The following is a 17,192-nucleotide window of genomic DNA, read 5'->3' on the forward strand; positions in this document are numbered from 1 at the left end:
ACCTTGTTTTGAGCTGTCCTTGGAACACAGCGGTGACAGCAAAACCTGAAATTTTCTGCAGTGGCCCCAGGCAGCAACTGTGTATTCAACCCGTCAGCATTTGCTGCACAGCCCTGCATGGCTCTTGTGATAAGTAGGTTTGGTTTTATGTTGAAAAAGCATATTTATGAGCATTTTGGCACATTTCTCTCTCTGTTATTTATGGGTAAAGTAACAAAGGGAGGAGTACTTGTACTTTTTTTTTTCTTTTTTTTTTTTTTTTTCTTTTCTGATTGCTACACACAGCTCTCCTAGCTGATAGCAGACATTTTGATGTGAGTGAAGGTGAATATTGATTCTTTTCAGTTGGTCTATTCATAACTTGTGTGAAGACAAACACCTTGTTGATTCTCCACTGGTGCCCAGCAAGTCTCCCAGAATCAAGCTGTTTATTTATTTTTGTTTGTTTGTTTGTTTTTATTTTTAATTCTGAGGGCTGGAAGGATCAGCATCTCTCAAGGAACTGTTAGTATTTATTAATGCATTGTTAGAAACCATGTTAACTACAACATGATGTATCTCATGACACACTCCAGAGGATCAGGCAAAGCCTTCTGAGCATCAAAAAATATTCCCCAAATTTCTTTCACAGGGGTTCCTTGTGTCTCTTTGGAATCCATTGCAGATGACAACAGAGAAATTAGGGGGAGCTCAAAGATAATAAGACATCTTTTATTAGCAGGACTCACAAGGACTGGAGGAGGTCATTTTGCCTAGTTCTTGCCCTAAGGCAGGAGCCATGGATGTGAAGATGTTTGCCTGCCCTGGTCTGAGAGAGAACATCCTGGGAGCCCTGACAGAGAAATTTCTGGAAGTCACAACCATGCAGTCCTCTCCCAGCCCTACAATCATCTATCAGGAAAAGACATCAAAAAGCATTCATCCTTGTCAACCTCCTCGAGGTCTGTCTTGTTGGCATGTAATTTGTGTTTTCTTTGCTTTGCTTTGGGGAAATTTGCTTGAAATCAAATTTCAACCCAATGACTCTCCAAGGGTGATTCCAAACTCATTAGGGAGTAGGTGAAGTCAGCCTTTGTGAATTCACAAGTACAAAATACTGCCCATGTTATCTCCCTTCCTTGAACTTCTGCTTCCTGCCCTGAAGTGGTTAAATTTTAAGCTGAATTTTCTTTGGGATGACTGAAAAAAAAAGATCATCTTCCCTAGCTCATGTCCGCTGCAGGAGTTTTTGCTTTCTTTCTTTCCCCTTCACCACCTTCATCATGTCTTAAAAGCCACTGCTGATTGCTCTGCTGCTGCTCAAAGCAATGTTTGTGACTGTGACTGTGTCACCCACACACTTCACAAGGCCAAGGTGAGAAAAGTCACAGAGTGATATCAAATTGCCCTGTTCTCATGCTGTCCACAGCTTCAGAGAAACAAGGAAACAGAGGCGCTAATGGCTTTGGGCAACAGGCGTTCAGACATGCCACAGCAACTTAATAATATGGATGGTTATATCACAGGATAAAATTATGTTCTGGCCTTGAAACCTATCTGTGGCAGAGCAGAAGCTGTAACCTTGAAGCCACCCACATCCCATGTAATTCTGTGGAAATTACGCACTTTGAAAATGCCTGTCTTTCATTCTGACAAGCTGAAATATTTTCTTATGGCACAAAGTGCTCCTGCCTTTTCCAGACTTTGTTTCCTTCTTTCTCTCTGTGCCATGCACTGTGCTTAGAACACTTTCTCCTAACCCATCTTCCCCATAAAAGGTCCTTTTTATCATGCATACAGCAGCATGAAACAGAAGGACACACAGATCACCAGCTCTTCTCAAGAGTTACTGCAGCCTATGTATTTATCTCCCAATCTCAGCCCCCCTGTTTGCCCTGTTTTTCCCCCAATTCATGGGGGAAAAAAATGGAAAAGGAAAAGAAAAAAAGAAAAAAACAGCAAACCAACAGCAAGCAAAAGTGAAGTGCTGATTGTAAATAATATTGCCTTTCCACAAAACCTGTTCTTAAAAAGGAAGCGAGCAAACAAACAAAAAGGCACACAATGAAAGCCTGTCTCTCCTTTTGTCCTCTGAATGCAGCCTTGCTGCTCTTGATATGAGAGTATAAATGAGCAAACTGTAATATAATCAAAATGCTTAGAGATAATGAATGTTTTGGTACCTGTATTTAGTGATGATGTCAACTGCCCCTCCGTTAATAATAGGTATGTTTTCAGTGCAGTGGAGGTATAATAAATCTATCGCAAGGCTGGGTAGATATCACCGATTTCCACTTCAATAGAAACAGCCATCAAAGTCAGGTCTTTTATGAACCTTAATCAATGATCAACCAACCAATAATGCATGCACACAAAAAGCACTAGAAACTCCAATAGGGCCTGTGAGCCCTGCACACCTAAATTAACCTGGTTAGGCTTCATCCAGTCTAGCAGGAGTTAGTACCAGGTGTAATCCATTACCACGTCTATTTAATTTTATGCAAAGTATAATATACATAAAGCAACAGGGTCATACATGGTAAGTCAGCACAGAAACTGTGCTTTCTAATTTGCTTTTGCACTGTTCCTTGCTCTGATAACTTGTTCATTAACAACTATGATTTAAGAGAAGTTTTCAAAATAAAACACTTTATAATGACTTTGAAAAACATTCTTCTCAAAAAAAAAAAAATCAACATTTTACTCTGAGGTTTTTATTAAGATTAATATTAAAATAACTTTGGTCTACAGTTTGGTAGAAATATTTATCCACATATCTACATAAAATCACATTAAAAATAAGAGGTTTATTCTGAATTTTGAAAGCTAAAAGACATTTTCTGAAATATTAAAGCTTTAAAACTTTAGGTAATAATAATAAAATCTGCAAATTTTAAAACGGAAGAATTTACTGTTGTCTGCAAACTTGATTGTTTTTTTCCTTGTGAATAACATGTTTTCTGTAAGAGTCAGGTTGCTCCACTGAATATAGCACTGTAAAACAATGTGAATTAATCCAATGCCAGAATCTCTCCGAGTGTGAATCCACTTCTGCCTTTCCTCCTCAGTGAACACCATGTTGTTAACGAGCACTCTTAGCAATATAGAGTATTTTCACAGTTGCCAGAGCTGGGGACTCTGTCTCACAAACCCCAGGATAAGAACAAAAGAGAGACTTGAATGAGTCTGGGAAATGTTTGCTCTTGCAGTGAAATGATTAAAATAATTTCACCATACATAATACATAACAGGGTTCCAGGAAAGTGTAGGCACCCTCCTGAGAGAGCCAAAGAGCCCTTTAATAATGAAACACTTCACCTCTGGCAATGATGGGTCTTTTGAATTACTAGGTCTTGGAAGAACTAATTTCTGGTTTGATTGGAAAGATCTGATTTATACCCAGATAACCCCTAGGCCAAACTGAAATTGTATCTTTGCTCCCTGGGACTATTTGTGCTGTCCTGAACACAAATGTGGGCGAGGGGATGGCTCCTGGAGCTGGGCTTAAAGGTGTCTTGGGAGTCTCTTTACAGGCACAAGAGCCTGGAGAGACTTTCAAAAGTTCATTAGAGGATACATATACACTTCCACTTTATCTCTCTCTTGGTCTCATGATCTCTTCTTGTCTATTCTCCTTTCTTTCATTAGCACTTTATATCATTTGACACTTCATCAGGATGATGGCCTGTTTACTGTATGCAAATAATTCCTGAATTATGCATGAATAATTATGAATTTGCGTATTGGTTTCCTGAACTGGCATATTGCCATGTAAAATTAGCTTCACTTGAATGTGAGCACAAAAACATGCCGACACAGTAGAATTAAAATTGAAGGAAGAACTCAACCTGAAGTGAACACCAACAATGGAGCACTGCTAGAAAGGAGCAAAGTGCAGCTGGAGCCTGGTAGATTTAGCCACAATCTGAGGACTTGGTGAGGTTCTAAAGCAATAGTGTGCAACAGGACATGTTTGTTTTTGTGTTGTAACACCATTTCCAGACATCATCTTCACATATGGTGACCTGTGGCTTGCCTTGTCCATCTGTAATGGTGGCCTGCAGAGCAATTTGATTCATTGCCAGAGGTCAGAGATGGACTGGAAGACCTGACGTGACCATTCATACCCCTTGGGAACAGCCTGTGATGTTCAAACTTTGCATGTTGGGAAGACACCTAAATGAGGATTTGAACCCCCTTGCTTTTTCCCAGCATTTGTGTTCTGACTGGTTTGGTTTCCAGCTCAGCCCCTGGTGCTGACTGAGACCAGTGTGGGCACCCCTGAGCCACATGTGGCAATCTGCTGTGCTGATGTATATACTGTTTCATCCTGGCACAACTGTTGATGAATTAGGCTGGATAATTACAAGTCAATTAATTAAATTGTAATGGAGTATATAAATTTTATTTCTCTGCCATTATAAACTCCTACAAAATCTTCCACATAGCCAGAGTGCTTCTAATCAGGTTATCTGACCTGCTTATAAGAAGATTTCAAATGCTGAAAGCAGTTTTTCTTTCTCTTGCTATGAAGTGAAATCTGGGGGTTCGCCTGCTGTGCTCCGTAGTCTGGCATCATTATCTTAAGAAGTTTTTGCTCTGAAAAACTCCTCAGCAGATCCACTCTCTGTTGCAGATCTAAGGGAGGTGGAGGAGGTAGCTGTCTTTCACAAGAAAGAGTGCAAGCACTGATAGACTTTTTTCTTTAGAGTATTTCTCCTGAGATAACATGGAATATGTTTCAAGAAAGGCTGAAGACCTTCAAGCTTGGGCACAGAGAAACCACTGAAGAAATCATTTTCAGTTGGTAATACAGGCTAATTCCTCTTTGAACCTCTATTTTCCCATCTAGTAAGGTCTTTGCTAGGTTTGTGTTTAATAGTTGCAAGCTCATGTGTCTCTGCATAAATGATCCAGTAACCATTTCTCTTTGAATTTCCTGCCAAGACAGAGTTGTGATGACAATCCACTTGAGCATGTGTAAGCGAATCTTTAAAAAGGTGCACCTACCTTGGAGTATTGGTATTACTGTGCTTTGTTCTGTATTGTTTGGCAAGGGTTAATTAAAACAATTGTTATCAATTATGCTATCTGAAATGTTATCTGAATCATGCTGTCTGAAATATTTTCTATGCATTGCAGTGCAGGAACCCCAGGATATAAGCTTGTTGCTGTCCTGCAATTGCAGGCATCTTTTGCTCTGCTCCAGGTTTGGTGAGTGTTACACTGGATCAAACTTTGCTTTCTGGTAGTGATCTGTCTACACTCATGAATGAAGTGAGCAAAAGGTTGACAGTCTCAAAAGCAGCAGTTAACAGAAGGACAACGTCCTTTTTCTTAAAATGTTATCAACGGACACATTAGTCTTCCAATAAGCCTGTCATTCACAAGAAATATAGTTCACTGTAGTCTCTCTCTCTCTCTCTCTCTCTCTTTTTTCCCTGTTAAAAAGAGAACCAGTAAGAAATCATTATAGTTTTTTTGTTGTTGTTTGTGTGTGTGTGTGTGTGAATCAGGTTTCTTAGCAAGTGGAGACATCATGTTTGTTGCATTTGCCTTGACTACTTAGCACAGTTTCATAGGGCCATAAAATCAGTGACATCTATAAAAAGGTGAGCTAGTGCTCCTTGCTCTATCCAGAAAGTGACAAAATGACTAAATGAATCTGAGCAAATCCCCACCTATGGTCAAAGTTGAAGGAGAGTATAATGACTAAATTAGCAGAGTGAGCATAGATAGTTTTTTTTTTTTTTTAGCCAAACTCCTGTACCATGATTCAGGACAGGAACCGTTTTTGGCTGCAGGCACATGGGTCATTCTGCATAAATTAGCTGTGAATGCTATTGGGGTACTCTGGTTGCTTGAATATATTGTGCTTCACCAGTGTCTCGTGCTGCAGCAGGTGCTCCTGCACTTGGACAGTCCTCCTGACTTCCCCCTTTTAATTCTTTCAATACTTTCTGCTGTGGGAGGGCTTGGGGAATGCTGACTGATGACGGCCCTTTCAGAGAAATATGCAGATTTCTAGGCAAGTGCCCTGATCCACATTCCTCACTTAACATCTCTGCAGGCATTGCACAGGTCTGGTTCTTTGCTGCTAGAAGCAGGTGGATGTGCTCCTGCACTCAGACAGGGAGGAGCAGCATGCAGGGGAACTGGCAGATCTGCTCACGTGCCTCTTGGACATAAGTAGCTCAAGGTGTCCTTCAGCCTGGACCCTTCTCCACAAGTCAGTCACCACCAGAAACTCAGGGTAGCGTGGAGAGACTGTGACCCTGTGTAAACATGCTATATGGGCATTGTGACTGCTCTGAAAGCTATTTGGCAAATGCTATTGAGCCAGTAGCAGAGGACAACATGGATACTGAGACTGCAGCTCAGACTGTATAACATCATTATCATCCAGTATGATTATTCACCAAATTGGCTTTTGTGTTCACCTTCCCCCATTGCCATTTACCTTCTGACTCTTTACCCCGTCCCTCCTCCATGGCTGGGACTGCTGGGGATGGAGCGGGAGGGCTGTGGGCTCAGGAGGGCTGTGGGGCTCTGGGTACCCACCTGGTCCCAGCTCACCCACCCCACTGGGTACCTCTGCTCCCACCCAATCCTCATTCACCTCTGCCAAATGTTCTGGGCACTCTAGGCCCAGTGTTACAACCTTGTTTCTTGATGGCTGTGATGATTTTATTAACAGAAATTCACATCTGAGTGCAGATGTGTAATCTTCAGCTGGGGATTTGAACCGGCAAAACTCGAGCATCAGGTCCAACTCACAAAGCCTGGCTGGACCTCAGAGGGAGAGAGCAGAGAGAAAAAGGCAGGCTATGAGAAGGCTCCTCCACCAGTGTCAATGGGCACAGTTTTCTGGAGTGCTGCACATTCACCAATTGACAGCCTGCCTCTTTCTGTTTAATTGGTATGGAAATGAGCCAGCCCCATCCTATATTTTCTTTTCTCTTCCTGGAAGCTCACAAGGAGAGTAAATGGGGATTTGAGCTTTTTAGAGATCTGAGTTTTTTTTTTTTTATTTTTTTATTTTTTCCCAAAACACAAATATTCAGCCTACTCTGCTTGTGCTCAGTCTTTTTATGTTTTCTGTTTTTCATCTGCTTTCCATGTATTTATTTTTTATCATGACAGTGGTGGTAAAAGATAAACACAGCAACCAGCAATGCAGTTCTAATAAAGCTCCAGTTAAAATAGTAAAGAAAATGCAAATTAAATACTATAATCCTTTAGAAGCTGTAGTTTCTATTAAATATAAGTACTTTCCATCTCAGCTTTAGAACATGAGTGGATTCTATTAAATTTAATTATTTTTTCCAGAGAATTGAAGGCTAAAGGTGTTTCACAAATGCACAGCTAGCAAATGAAGGTGAGTTCTTTTAAAAACTGCACAGAAAGGTGCAGCTGTTAAATATATGAATTATATATTTTTTATTGACTCAAACTCTTTTATCTTTTCCAGTTTGCTTTCTTCTGAAGTTGCTGTCCTCCAAGAGCTCCCAGAATGAATATCGCAGAAATATTAGCTATATTTTTTATAAATATAAGTACCAGTAAAGTTTGCTCCTTAGTTCATTGGAATAAACTTTCTGCAGTCAGAGCTGGATTGAGCACCCAAGAACTGAGCTTTTGGGTTTTGTAGGACTTCAGAGCTTAAGTTCAGCTCTCTGCTCAGCTGCTGCCCATCTCCAGGAACACTACCAGACACAATATTTTTCAGTATTTGCAGTTGCAACTGAACAAGTTTTGGCCAAGAGGAGACACCTCCTTTTTTCCACATCTTTGCTGGCAGCTCCCTATGTAACCTTGTGGCAGTTGTGGAAACCACCCTGGGGCATCTTGATCTCTCCTGGTATCATGCTTGAAATGGAGTACAGCACAGAAACCCTTTCATAGACCTGAATTTCAGTGACCATATCCCAGGTAATTCCAGCTCTTTAGGAAACTGCCATTCTGGTGTCTCTGCATAGCCAGCAGTTAAATGCCACTGCTTTATGAGAATACTGAAAAAAAGCTGAGTTTTTGCAGTTTTGTGAATGGTATGGTTGCCCATAGCACACTGCAGCTTTACATTGCCTTCCAGATGGCTCCTGGCTCTTCATGAACCATCCTTTCTCAGTGATTTCAGCTGTCAGTGGGTTCCTGTGGAGCAATCGTGAAGCTCTGGTAGGGTATGGACCTAGACAAGAAGCTCTCATGTTCCTGTAGCTTTTACCTGCCAGGGTTATCTGAATGACCTGTCCTGCTTGATTTATTCTGAATTTCTCTTTGGAAAAAAACTCAAGGATTCAGAAACTGGAAATGGCTGAGGGAACATTCTTTCCTTTCCCACTGGCCAGCTCACTGAGCTGTGTGTGCTGTTTGCATGGAGATGGGTTTGTATCCACAAACCTCATCTGCTTGATGCTCGTGGGGTGCTCCATCACCAGAAATGGCCACACTCCAGAAATGGCCATGCTGAATTTGTGATTACTGCAAAGTCTTTCCTTTCACAGGCAATTTGTGCAGCATGGACACAGCATTGCCCACAAAGGAGCAGCAGCACAACATGAAAAGGACATTGCAGCATGATGCTTTACATAGGAAGCCATCTTCTGTCAGAATTATTCTTGAGAAAAAAAATAGACTGCACTGGAAGTTGCAGTTAAGTTATGGATGATGGGGGGGGGGGGGGGAAGAAAAAGCAATTCCTTTCCCAGCCTTCTTTCCATTTGCTCTGCAGCCCAGCAACACATGCTGAAAATGCTTGGATCCCCTTGCTCATGGTGGCTTTTAGAGAGAGTTCAAAACTTGTGCCAGTTGTCTGACTGGAGATGTCCTGAATTTGTCATGGTCTTAGTTCAGGACCCAACTTCTGCAGGCACTTTGAATTAGGTTTTAAAAAATTCTGTAGTGTTGTGTGGAGAAAGCTCCTCCCTGTGTGCTTTTCCTCTGTGTTTACATGCATTAGTGCAACTTTGCTGAAGTAGGGTCTGAAATAAACATGGTCATGTGAGAAAAAAAATTAGCTCCTGAATTATTACATTTTATTTAAGCAAAACAGTAAAAAGGCCATGAGGATATTTTTTACTGTTTTATAGTGAAAATAGTGTGAGGAAACAGATTCAAGGAACTGTTGGTACTAAACCTCATTGTTTGTGTATGTGAAGCTTGGAGAGTAGCTATAAGTAGATCTTTCAAGGCTAATGTAACTGGTCTTATTTTGTTGATTGAATAAGTGATTATTTCCAGAGGGATTAGTTATAATCCAGAAGTTAACGCTTCATTTCATCTTTGATGGTGTTTGTACAAATTTTTCATGCAACCTTCCAGGCAAGCAGCCCTGCTAGCTCAGCACTTTCTATTGAAGGATTTGTTGCAAATCAAACTATTGTTATGTACCTTCATGTTGGAGCTAAAGGGCAATATTCTGATGCAGCACTTCTTCCTTTGAAAGTGCTAATTCACTGAAAATGAAGTGTTTCACGGAACTTTTGCCAAGGCACATGAGCCTTCCTTGCTGCTTTTCCAGAGGGCCTGCTGGGGGTCCTGGGTTTCTACATCCATTTTCTGTCAAGAGTCCTGGCTTGATACATGTCCTTTTAAATATCTGTAGGAGGTGGTACAGGGCAAATTCTGCAAATCATGTGATGGAAAATCCCTCGGTGGGGCTTTGTTCATGCCTAAAAATCACTTAGCGTAAGTAAGGAAGGTAAGATCGATACTAGGAGGAGAGGAAGCTATGCTCTGCCTGAAAATGTGATCTTCTGGAGGAGTTCCTAGAGATGGAGGCATCTCACTTATCTGGAGCTCCGCTGGAAATCCTGTGAAGTGGAAGTCACCTTCAGCTCTATGGACATAGACCAGGCAAATATGTTAAATGCAAGGTGCCTTTCCAAGTCTAGTCAGCCAAGGCATTTTTAAGCCTCACTGATCCATCTTGCACAGCTTTTAAAGCTTAATTGGTACTATTATGTTTGTAAGGAGGAGAAAGATAAAATATAATGCAAGTGTAGGTATAGAAATCTACCTAAAAAAATCTGTACATCTGTAATGTAGAAGAGAAAGGTCTGGAAATTATTATACTCAGTTCTGTGTTTAGTGTTATGTTCTGCAGGATTTTCCATAATTAGTTTCCTTCAGCTGTAGTTTTCCTTGCAGTTTTCTGTCATCCAACTGGCATAAAGCTCATCCAACATCACTGTATGTTAACAGAATTTTGTACCTGTAGTTTCTCTTCTATTGTGTATTGATTGTTATTATGTGGCATTGAATTCATATGTGGGGAAATAGTTATTGCAGATTACTTTTATTTCTGCATGTGAATAAGCATTATGCCAGGCAGTTTTTTGTCACTTTTTTATCAAGATTATGGGCAGTTCTATTAAAATATATATTCCCCGTCACTTACCTGATATGCACAAAAAATAGGTGATTTTCAAAGCCCGGGATTTTAAAGTTAACATGTCTTAACATTTTGCTGTCAGTTTTCTAAAAGAAAGCAATTCTAGGAAAATGGAAGGAACCAGCCAAATGTTTAAAAATTCTTCCTGTGAGATAATCAATCTTTCTCAAATAGAATTGTAGCATGCTTAAATTACTATTGATTTTTTGGAGAAAAACATACATTTTTATTAGTTTTTATTTTATTTGTCCTTTGCTCTCAGATCCCTCAATAACACAACTAGTTACACAAACAATTTATGGTCATATAATAAATAGTCTTCACAATTTAATTAAAAAATCAAGTAGAAGAGCTGTTTATCAAGCCAAATGAATAAAAACCCTGCCATTTTTATGTGATAAATCAAAATATAGACTGTCAGTTTAATCTTCTCTGTTCTCAGCTGATACACCATAGCACAACCTTGTATTGGTATGTACACCTGAGTATTTTCTAAAATGCTTTGAAGTTAGCAGTACTGCAGTAAGTCCAGGTTGCATTTCTGTGTATTATCCCTTCCTTTATTGGGGTCTTTCGAGGCTGAATCATGCATGGCAGCAAGCAATGTTGGCAATGGTAAGGTATGGCTGCATAGGTCCCTAAGCCAAACATGCTTTGAATGTCTGTCAGCTCTTGCCACAAGATGCTGACATTTTCTGGATATGAACGTGTTGCTTAGTCATAGGGAAAGTCATCAGGAACCATTGGCTTATTGACATTTCACTGCTGTAAAACTCTTAATTTAATGCACTCTATCATTTGTCATGGACAAGTTGATGGGTTCAGTTGCCTGTTGTTCACTGAAAGGTCAACTGCGGCTGCCTAACTGGGAGAGGCTGGCGTGTGGCAAGGAGAAAACTGGCTCTCATCTCCTTGTGCTATCAGTCCTTAGAATGCTGTTTATTATTGTGGTGGTTTCACCATGATGGGCAGCTAAACTCCATCACAACCACTCTCTCACTCCCCCTCCTCATAGGAAAGAGGGGGAGAAAATGTGTTGAAAAAGTGCTCAAGGGTTGAGTCAAGGACAGGGAGATCACTCACCAGTTACAGTCACAGGCAAAACAGACTTAACATAGAGAGATTAATATAATTAATTGCCTATCACTAACCGACTAGAGCAGTGAGAAACTAAAAGCACCTTCCCCCCATCCACCCTCTGCTACCTCCCCATTTTCTGTGATATTAACTTCTTATTTTAAAAAAGACAGGAGCAATATAAAAGGTGTTATAAAGGTGTTGGTGGGGAATTTTCTGGTACCTCTAAGCAAAATAGCCAGTGAGCCCTACTGCTTTGTTGCAGTTGATGTGTTGTGCACATACAGACATGGTTTTAGGCTTCCCTGTATTTTATGCTGGAAGAGAAATAAACTGCATTCAGCTGAGAATCCAAAATATGGCATGAGCTAATTGTATAGACTGGGACAGGCCAAAGAAACTCATGCAATGAATGTGCTGGTCCTTCTGGTAGTGATGTAATGGATAGTAAGTTGTGTGTGAGGTTATGAAATGCTACCTAGCACCCTCATAGACTGGTTATTTGGAAAATCCGTAGATAAAGCACCAAATATGTGGGGAATTGAAATTCAGTTAAAGCAAGGCTGAGTATGTGTTTTCTCATAATATTGTTTAGTCTTTAATTATGGTTAAATATTTTACTTAGATAATTGTCCTACCAGCTGATAATATGAATTGTATTGAAGAACAATACACTAAAACATTTTCAGTAAGAAGAAGCAAAGGAGATAATTTTGGATTCCTTTTTGTTCATTTCTTATACATCATGTCAGTTTTTATGTTTTCTAATTAATTTGGTTGCACTGCATGCGTTCTTCCCTGCGAACACTGATTCTGAATACTTACTGTCACCGCCTCTGACAGTATGGTTTGGGAAGCCTTGGCTCATTAACCAAGGTCAAGGCATCTGTGCAGGTTGTCTTGGGTCAGAAGACTGGTTCCCCTTTCAGCTGCACTGTGGGAATTGAGGCAAATTACCTAGAGAGGACATATTTGAGTTTTCTACTTGCGTAGTTTAATGCTTTGGGGTCTATGTTTCTCACAGGCATTGCTCTGTTAAAAGTCAAGGTGCCCTCCAAGTTAAACTACTTTCTCTCTCTCTCTCTCTCTTTTTTTTTTTTTTTTTTTTTTTTTTTTTCTCTGAGTGGAAAGAATTAAAACTGCACTTTGCTGCTGTAGTTTCTTCATTTTATGGCATTGCTGGGCATTACAGGTATAGCAGCCTTTGCATTGTCATTTGTGCTGGACACAGGCCGTGCAGGAGGCTGTGTCTGTGCCGCCAAAAGATGCTTAATTCACAGCAGTGAGCTGTGCCCATGCTGGGCTGGAGATGCTTGGTGGCTCACAACAGCTGGAGGACTCGCTGTTCCCAGCCATTTCCCTGCTGCTCCATGGGCTGATACTACAGTGAGGAAATCTGTGCACTGTTGTTCCTCAGATTTACTAAGTTCTCCATGTTGCCAGGGAAACATCCAGTTTTAGGCACAGCCCTAAATGTGATTTAATTCATTCCATTAATTTAATTAACTTTATTAATTTTGCATCCTAACAAACCTGAAATCCCAGTAAAATGATCCACATGTATCTGAAAAGTTTGCTCAGTCCCACCTCCCTCGTGGGCAGCCAGTCTGGCTGCTGTTGGAGGGAACTGGGATTGCCAAAAAACCTAAGAGGGAAAGTCATTGGCCAGACATTGGCAAAGAAGAAGAGTACAAAAGAAATGGGAAACAAATATAAGAAAAGTGATTTTATGATCATTTATTTATTTATTTATTTATTGACATTACTCATTTTCAGTCTGAAGGATGGCAGGATTTTGGCCAGAGACCTGTGATTAGGCTCTAAAGGTCTAAATTCACTTCTGAAATCAGACACTGTTTGGCTTTGGTTTGGGTACTAGCACATTTTGGGATTTGTAATGCAGGTGCCAAAACTAGTGTGTTCCCAGGCAGGGATTGCAGTGGCCCTGTGGCCCCCATATGAGGCTCTCTAAGTCCCTAAGGAGACCACTTGAAAGGAGGGGGGTGAAATGCACCACATGATGCTGAGCTCCTCTGGCAAAAGGCCAGTGATCTATGATGTTCATTTACATGCGGAACCATCCCCAGTGCCCATGGGAGTTCAGACTGCCTGGGGTGCTGCTTTTGAGCCCAGGTGCATGAGGCTGTTCCAGGCCACCAGCTCATGGCACAGCCCATTTTGGGGAATGAAAATGAGCTTCGTGTTGAACGGGGAACTGGGCCCTGCTGCCAATGAAACCAATGGCAAGGTGCCGACAGATTTCAGAAGATAAATTGAGCCAAAATTTGTTACGGTTATGTCTCATTTGCCTGGAAATTAATTACCTGTACCTACAGGTTCACTTATCTTTATGGAGATGGGTATTAAGTCTGGCCCCCATTGGTACCTAAGTTTCTTTTGGACTGCTTTCCAAACATTTTGTGGCAAGATACATTTCAAGTAGTTCTCATAGTTTTTTGTTGTTGTTGTTTGTTTTTTTCCCTTTTCTCTTCAAAAATTGTCTCAGTTGATTAAAATTATGTATTTCTCCCTGCTCTCTTATTCAGTCTGTATGGAAAGTAGCTAAGAACTATGTAGTGAAGTGGGAAAACTGCTTGGACTGGAAGTACATCTACTAGATCTGAAATTTGTAAATGGTTGCCTAAATACTGCCCAAAATGGGATTTCCAATTGAAATGTTCTATAGGAGTGTGCAACTCGGAGAAACCTAGTCCAGCTCTGAATTTGGCCCTGCTTTAAGTAGGGGTTGGACTAGAGTACTCCAGAAGTACTTACCAGTCTAATTGACTCTCATAATTTAAAGTATAATACTGAAAATCTAAATTAATAATAATGGTAAGACATACATGAGCTCTGGGTGTAAGCAACTCAAATATATCCCATCACATTTTAATTTTTCCTATTCTTGGCAAAACAAGATGATGAAAATTCGTGCACACTTTGCTGTTGGACAAGGACTATGGCAGAGGTTGGTGTTTAGCTCTGCTTGCAAGGGAGTGCTTGGAGAAATGAAGAGCCCACAGGGTGAGGCACAGAAAGAAATCAGGAGGAAATGGCAAACAAAGTTTGAGGTGAAATAGATGTTTTTCTTCATGGCAAAGGTTGACAGCCAGGAGCTTGAGTTCCTGCCCTAGCTACCACACTGCTCAACACCTGTTTTAATGGTCTGGATAGGGAATAACAAAACCATCCTGTATATAACATAAAGATTTAGGAAGGACTGTTGGGATTATCAAAGAGAGATTTAAAATGAGATAAAGAAGTGGGCAGTATAAGGGGGAATGCTCTTAAACTAATTTTGGATTATCCTAGGCTGTGCTTTCTCTGAATGTTTTTTTTTTTTTTTTTTTTTTTTTTTTTTTTTCCCTCTTTGCAGCTATTACTAGCTTCTTTCTATTTCAAGATTTTAAAAATGTATATCAAATTCTTTCCTAAACATAGGAAGTCAAAGAGCTGAATTTTAGCTATTAAGCTAAAGCAGCCTAAATAGATGATCTCTGCTACATCAGGCAGCACATGTGCACCCATCCATGTGGCCCTGGGAGGGGAAAATTACTTCTGTTTCACATGGTGACTGAGTTGATTAAAATATTTAGTAGCTTTTTTTCAGTCATGCTTCACCACGAATATTTACATCCTCCTCTACATAAGAAGACATCCCAGATTCCTTCTTGGCACAAAGTTTAAAGTGGCCCCATTCATGTGCAGATGTGTTTGATGTGCTTGTGACTGGAGGTTCACGCATATGCTCTTGCATGTCCACTGGTTCAGTCTAACTCAATCCTGGAACAGGTCTACATCTCTCAGCTGTCAGAGAACATCTTTCACAGATTCAAAGAATACAGGAATTCTCAGAATTGTAGGGGTAGGAAGGGACCTCAAAAGATCATCAGGTCCAACCCCCCTGCCAAAGCAGGTTCCCTAGAGCAGGTTGCCCAGGTAGGCTTCCAGACGGGCCTTGAATATCTCCAGAGAAAGATTCCACAACCTCCCTGGGCAGCCTGTCCCAGTGCTTCACCACTCTCACTGCAAAGAAGTTCTTTCTCATATTGGTGCGGAACTTCCTGTGCTCCATTTTGTGGCCATTGCCCCTTGTCCTGTCCCCACAAACCACTGAAAAGAGTGGTGAAATTTGTCAGAGAGGTGACATAGCCACTCTCTGAAAGAATGACTTCACTACACCTGTGTTCCTCTCCTTCCAGATGTCCTTCATGCCCTCACTGATAGCTGAGATTAATTTGAGAAGTTTTAGCAAGTGCCTCAGAAGACACCCCTGACTACTTGCAGTGGAGGTGCAGGAGAGCCATTTGTGGCTTAAATTGTTGATTAAATTTGCCTGGTCAAAAAAATCCTTGGAAATAGTATTGCCTGGGCAGATGTATAGCTAAACTGCCTTAACATTCCTACAGATTAATAACACCTGAATGGTCACAGTATTAAAACAGTATAAAGACTTCCATAATTCAGTGTCACCTCATTATCATTAAGAGAAATGTAATGTTAACAGTGACAACTATGGAATAACTCCAGTTGCTGATGGCACAAATTGTATTCAGCAGAATCTTCACACATCCTCAAAAAGCAAGAGAGAATCAAAAAGATATTTAACATATTTAGGTGTTTGGGAGTAGTTATAAGGTAAATGGTATTTCATGTTCATTAATCAGGGGCTAGAGGAGAAGCTGAACTGTTCAACGTTGATTAAAACTCTCCTTGCTGGTATAACTAAAATCATTTTTTACTTTGAAGCCTTCTGTAAAAAGATAATGTGTTTTAGATTGTCTTTACACATAGAGTCAAGTTTGTATTTGCTGTCTAATATTTTTATTCTTAAAAGAGAAAGAAGGAAAGGGCAGATTTCTCAACTGGACCCACTGGAAGCCAGTTCCCATCATTGGCAGGAGCAGGGAAGCTGGGGAGCAGAGGAGCTGTGGTGGAGGCAGGACCTGGACAGCCTCCCAGGCTGCCCAAGGGTCTGCAGAGTCAGATCTGCTCCTCTGCCAGAGCAGAGCCATGAGCTGGAAAGTCAGCTTTGTCTGTGCTGAGAAATTTGGCTGCTCTAGCAAAACACAAATGCAGGCTTCAGAGCTGTTTTAGTAAGCAAAATAAGCCCAATTGGCAAATGCAATTTATGCTGGCACTACACATCTCTGCCATGTATTTTGCCAGCAGAGAAATGTGGCAGAAAGAGGTATATTTTTTAAAAATTCCAGCACTAGTAGAGCTTGGCAGAGCCTAGTGCAAACCTGGCATAAGTAGCCAATTCTCCTGGCCCCCAGTGTGTGAAGGGAAGGACTGAAGCAAACACCAGATCTTTCATGGACTGACTGATAAATGTAATAAGAGCATTAAGTAGAAGCAAAGCCCTCAGACTTCCTGCAGAAGCACTTCCATAGACACCTGGGAAAGGAAACATTGTCCAAAGTCCAATTCTCCAATGTGGTTTTAGGACTATATCTGCTAAACACACATGCCACGGGTGTAAGATCTCCACAACCAGGCAATACACCAAAGCAGGGGCCATGGTGTGGTGGTCACCGCAGTCTGTGTGAGGCCGGTGCCTCCATCAGCTTCACAAACGACCAAACAAAGAAAAATAGCATTAGGTTACTTGGGCTGTGAGACTCCAGAAAGTGTAAGGAGGGTCTGGCCAGATCCAAGGGCTGTGACCTTGGGGCTTCCCCAGGACTGCTGCTGACCCCAAGAAGTGCAGGGGGAGCAACTACCAGCCTGCCCTGAGCTG

The 17,192-nt window shown here is 41.0% G+C and overlaps 1 long non-coding RNA gene across 1 annotated transcript in view; it reads right to left on the minus strand.

Moving 5' to 3' along the window:
- Positions 1-9,553: 9,553 nt before the first annotated feature.
- Positions 9,554-17,192, minus strand: part of LOC118166552 — a 90,721-nt gene continuing 83,082 nt past the window's right edge. Inside the window, exon 4 of the long non-coding RNA XR_004750571.1 lies at positions 9,554-9,817. This is a non-coding gene — a long non-coding RNA (uncharacterized LOC118166552). The remainder of the gene's footprint in view (positions 9,818-17,192) is intronic.

This window comes from Oxyura jamaicensis, chromosome 4 (assembly GCF_011077185.1).
Source record: "Oxyura jamaicensis isolate SHBP4307 breed ruddy duck chromosome 4, BPBGC_Ojam_1.0, whole genome shotgun sequence".
Lineage (NCBI taxonomy): Eukaryota > Metazoa > Chordata > Aves > Anseriformes > Anatidae > Oxyura > Oxyura jamaicensis.